The following is a 6,000-nucleotide window of genomic DNA, read 5'->3' on the forward strand; positions in this document are numbered from 1 at the left end:
TTGCCAACTTTTACTTAAGCCTAAATAAGTTATTACTTTTTATTATAAATTTTAATAGATACATTATTTTATTCTCATTTTACGATACTCTTAAATTCAAAAATGTAGCACAAGGAAAGGACTGAGTAGAGAAAATTTGCAAAATTGCGTACACATAAATTTTAGTAGATAAGTTTGTCAAAAATAGCAGATTTGCGAAGATTCCTAATTTAGTTTTTAAATTTATTCATTCAGTAACTTAATAAACTGAGAAATTTCAGCGAAATAAATGCCTGCTTGATAATTTACAGCGACGTGAATGATATGAATGATAACTCTCCGGTAATCAAAGGCTTTGGCAGTTACCTGTAACTTTCAGGTTAATTTAATTTTAACTTCGTAGCTAAATTTACTGCTTCACTTCATACCCCTGACCAATGGTTTTACAAGTCATGATAATGACTATAATATGAAGATATATGAAGATTATTAAAATAAAATGGAGCTTCTAAATGATATGATTTTAAACATTTTGAATGTACAGATATGGTATGCCAAACTGATAATTTTTATGACTATGGTGTACAACTATCTTTTAATTATTAAAAGATAGAGGTAGGACCTACATTACGATCATAATAAAGAATCTTTTTTAAAATTTTTATTTAACCTGTCTTTCATTTAAAAATTTATGATAAATTAAGAATTTGATAAAAGACTTGATTTTGAGAGACTTGGCCCTCAAGAACTCAGAAAATTCTCAGTGACTGATATTCCAAATTTATGACATTTGGAGAGAAAGGTTTAACAATATTTCAAGAACTTTACAAACTTATCTCGTAGAGACTTTAAAATTCATTTTAAGTAAATTTCTGCATTCCATTCCCAAATAGTATAATATTTTGTTATTATATTCCAAATTATATTTCTATATTATTTTTATATTCCAATATGAGAAAGTTCATGAAAGAATGACGGGACACAGTGGAAACCTAAGCGCTATGTCCTTGAAGCACTCATTTGCTTTCTCATTTGCAATTATAAATATTGTAAGTGTTCTCTAAAATTTCTCTCCCCTTTGATAACACTACTGCTTTCTTCTCAAAAGGCTTTTCTTTCGCCAAGGCTGTTCATCTTTCAAAGGGGGATATGTAAAACATGTAATAAAATTATCAAGTTTAATTGCAATCAACTGCCCATAGATCTTCAGATTCGTAAATTTTAATTAAATGCATAACCGCTTCAATGGATATGCTTTGCTGTGTCACTCTACCGCATGTTACGTCACGATTTCCCTGCAGTTTCATTGTAGTGCGACATCTGTAGCCCAATCACTGCTCAGAATTAATACAATGATCTTCCCGCTATAAATAGGAGCGAAGTGAATATTCTCGCTCCCTTCTTTTATTTGGGACTAAGCTGTTAAATCCAGTCTTCATCGGTAACAGAGTCTTTAAAACAAGACTCTCCGAATGGTCGTTAACGTCCCTTGATATATTAGGAACTCTGTCATCCACTACGACCTTAAAATTCAATAATATGAATGACTAGATTAGAAACAAACGTCATTAAGTTCTACCTTTCAGTCAAATACCATCAAAGTTCAATTATCTTCAGTCAAAAACACAGTCCCTTTCCAGTGGAAAAATTAGCTTATCTTGCTAACACTGATTACTGAATTCTCTTTCCCAGCTCTTCTGCTTTTGCAGACTTCGGGTCCACATCTCTAATCCGTTTTGAGTTTTTCTCTGAAATTGCCTCTGCTTGAATTTTTAATACATACTTTGTAACTCATACGGAGCATGCATCAAAGATTCAAGCAGAGGCGATAAATGCTTTCAACATTTAGTCAAGTTGTCGCTTGTATGTTGCTGAGTAACGCACGTCTCTCGCTTCGCCTTCTGTCTTTATAGCCTAAAAGTTAAACTACACATATTTAAATTGTGGGGCGTATTTAGCAATCCTAATGTTGTATCAGTTTAATCAGAAGTATATTTTTAAATAAGTGTTCCTGTAAAAAATAAAATCGATGCTTTAGTAAGCAAACCAGTAGTGATTTGTTCTAAGAAACAAACTTTTCGGCCATGACTCAAGCGTTTCAGCTCCTACCCCCCAAAGAAAACATCATCAAAGAGATCATCACACACACATACACACACGCACATATATATATAAGCTTTTCCTACCTATGCAAAATGTTTAGTCACGATAACATTATTTTAATCGTAAAGTCCTATGTCTAGATGATAATATATATATAATAGCTATTAGAAAACCCTCAATCTGATTCTTTGCATTAAAATATTGTCAGATTATGTAATTAAATGCAGTGGTATTCAATCTTTGGATCGCGATCGTATTACATTTGGAAAGCAAGGTGAATGAAAAAGTTTTCAATAAATTTAATTGAATGCAAATATATTATTGACAAGGTTTTTGAGAACACATTTTGGCTTTTAAAATGTGAAATACATTAAATTCTAGAGGGTTACCCTATTTTTAGAATAAGAACATCAAAGAGATAGTCAACATCGTGTACTGTTTGTGTATCACGAGAATAACTCTTGAAAGATAGTCTGCGGCTGTCTGTTGCTGTAGAAACAAGCCCTAATTCACTTTTTATAAGGATGTCTTAAAGAACTGCTTTCCAATTTGCCATCTTGGTGCATTTAATGATGAATTGTTCTAAAAAGTTTTTTTCCTGAGGCCAACATTCGCCAAAAATAAAACAGAAATAACTTCGGCTCACCCCTACTTTAAATACACTAGCTTTGTTGCTATACTGACCACCACCAACTAGTACCAGATATAATGCAGATACAGTTCTCCTAGTAAACAGATAGTAACATTGCGCTGGTTTTCAAAGAACGTACACGTGTACAAGTGATGAAAGCGTAGACTCTACTTACCGTCAAACTGGCACATTTGTAAACTTAATTATTATTTGAGCCCAAAATTTCGTATTTAATTTTGTGTTTGTTTTAAACGGACTGTTTTCTGGCTGCTTTAACTTCCGAAACCATGTAAGTATTTTTAGAGGCTTCTGCCTCTACAGAATCGAGACGTAAAGAAGTAAAAGCAAGCAAACAAATTCATAAGTTTGATAATGAGTTTATAAAATAGGGTTTTGTATTTACTGAAGATGATGAATTAAGAGCTAGATGCATTTTATACCTAGCAGTACTGACAAACGAGTCACTGAAACCCAATAAATTGCAGAGGCAGCTACACACTAAACACCTAGAATCAAAAAGTTAAAACTCAATAAATTTCTTCATTAAAAATAGACCATTTGAAATGTAAGCAAAATTTTATGTCTACCTATATCTTTGAATATTAACAAAAAACATTAAAGGCTTCTTACCGAGTAAGCTATCGTATGATTGAAACTTCATAAGTCGTACATAATTGCTTAAGAGTTAATTGTTCCAGCATCCAGCAGCCCAGCACTGGCGAAAAGGAAAAGCAACATTTACAGTGGATGGACAAAAATATGGAAACACCTTGTGAAATGCATGTTTGAAAAGAAAGATTGATTTTAATGAAATATGTAGGTGGCGCTGGCGTTTTTGACTACTGACGCCACCTATACAACTTCGTAAATGTGCTAAACAGTTCAGTTGTTTGTCGGAGTACTGTTATGTGAGGTTGTCATTGCATTATGTCAGAGTTAAGAGACTTCGAACGTGGGCAAATTGTTGGAGCACGTATGGTAGGTGCTTCCGTAAGCAAGGTAGCCGAGGTGTTTAGTGTTTCAAGAGGTACTGTATCGAAGATTTATTCCGCATATTTGAAAAGCGGAAAAACATCATCTGCTAAATCACAGCGCGGACGAAAGTGTGTCCTGAGTGATCGTGACAGACGATCATTAAGGGCAATTGTGACGAAAAATAAGAAGACCACAGCTGCAAAAGTTACTGCCGAAATGAATGTTGTGTTACCGAACCCTGCGAGTACCAAAACAATTAGAAGGGAGCTTCATAAACAGGGAATTACTGGCCGTGCTGCAATCGAGAAGCCACTCATCAGTGATGTTAATGCCCGTAACAGGAAAAGGTGGTGTTTAAGTCATAAAGCCTGGACTATAGAGCAGTGGAAGCGAGTAATATGGTCTGACGAGTCTTCTTTCACATTGTTTCCCACTTCTGGCCGAGTTTACGTCTGGAGAACGCCATCTCAAGCCTATAATACAGACTGCTTGTTGCCAAGAAAGAAACATGGCGGGGGTTCTGTTATGGTTTGCGCAGCCATATCGTAGTTCTCTGCTAGCCCCATGATAACCGTGTCAGGGCACACGACTGCCGAGACTTATGTGAAGATTTTGGCCGATCAAGTTCATCCCATGGTACAAACTTTGTTCCCCGATGGTGATGGTGTCTTCCAAGACGACAAAGCCCCTGTTCACCCAGCTCACATTGTCCAGGACTGGTTTTCTGAGCACGAGGATGAGTTGTCCCATCTGCCCTGGCCACCACAGTCACCAGACCTGAATATTATCGAACCTTTGTGGTCTACATTGGAACGGAAAGTGCGTTCTCGTTATCCACCGCCAACATCGTTATCTGAACTTGCCACCGTTTTGCAGGAAGAATGGTATAATATTCCTTTGGCAAACATACAGGAACTGTATTTATCCATGCCGAGAAGACTGCAAGCTGTTTTGGATGCCAACGGGTTTCCTACACCATATTAAGCAAAGAAACATGTTTTTTAAAGGTGTTTCCATATTTTTGTCCAACCCCTGTATATGAAATAATGTTCTCCGATACAACAATTGGTCTCAGAAAATAACAAATGTCAGATAAGGTGGAGAGAGAATTTGTAATCAGAATTCAAAAAAGTAAATGTTTCAATCTTCAGTTGGATGAATTCACCGATTGCAAAAACGCTCAACAATCATTTTGTTTTTGCAAAATATGAATACAATAATTAAGTCGTTAAAAAGTTTCTTTTTGAAAGGAAAGACAAAGGACTACAGAGAAGAAAATCGTTAAATTGATGAATGTTTTTACAATAAAGCAAACAGTATTTCTTGGGTAAATTGGAGAGGGGGAGTGCGCAGTGATTGAAGCTGGTGCCATGGTAGCAAAACACAACGCATTTCAAGCACAAATAAAAGAAGTCTCTCCCAATGTAACATAGGTTCCCTGTATGATTCATAGAAAAGCTCTTGAATCTAAAAATATGCCACCGAATTTAATGTCTGTCTTATATATTGGAGTTATTTATAGCTAATTATAAATTCTATAATGAACTCAATGAATGTTTTGAAAATATGCACAGAAACGGACAGTGAACAACAGTAGCCCTTTTTTATATACAGAGTTGCGTTGGCTTTTGAGGTAGAGGATCCTAATGAGGCTGTTTGAACTTAATGATTAAGTGTTTGTGTTTTTAAAAGACATTAAAGACATGTCTTAAAGACATTAAAGACATTAAAGACATGTCTGATAAAGACATGATTTAAAAGACATTAAAGATTTAAAAGACATGATTTAAAAGACATTAAAGACATGTCTGATAAAGATAAAAAAATTTCCACTTATTAACTGATGAAGAATGGCTATGTAGATTGGAATGCTGAAGAGATATTCTTCTCAAATTGAACGAAGGGAATTTAAGTATTCAAGGAGAACAACGAAATATATTTATAGCTAATTATAAAGTCACAACCTTTACAAAGAAAATTGATTTGTGGTGCTCATATGAGAAGGAGTTTGCAACATTTCCTACGTTATAAAGTTTTTTTTTTATAGAAAACGAACTCAAAGATGTCGAATTATTAAAGATAAAACTTTCTTAAAAGATCTTAAACATCAATTTAATACTTATTTTCAGAAAGAATTTTCTAACTGTGAATGGATCCGAAATCCCTTTCATTTCGTGTTACCCCAAAATTTATCATTTCATTTAAGCGAAAACCTGAGTTAACCATCTAGTGGAGAGTTCATATTTGTTTTCAACAGCTTGAATTAAGCAATTTTTAGCTTAAAGTTCGAAGTGAATATTCAGAATTGTCTG

This window comes from Stegodyphus dumicola, chromosome 8 (assembly GCF_044657685.1).
Source record: "Stegodyphus dumicola isolate Sdum_Otavi_A_Nest chromosome 8, ASM4465768v1".
Taxonomy (NCBI): domain Eukaryota; kingdom Metazoa; phylum Arthropoda; class Arachnida; order Araneae; family Eresidae; genus Stegodyphus; species Stegodyphus dumicola.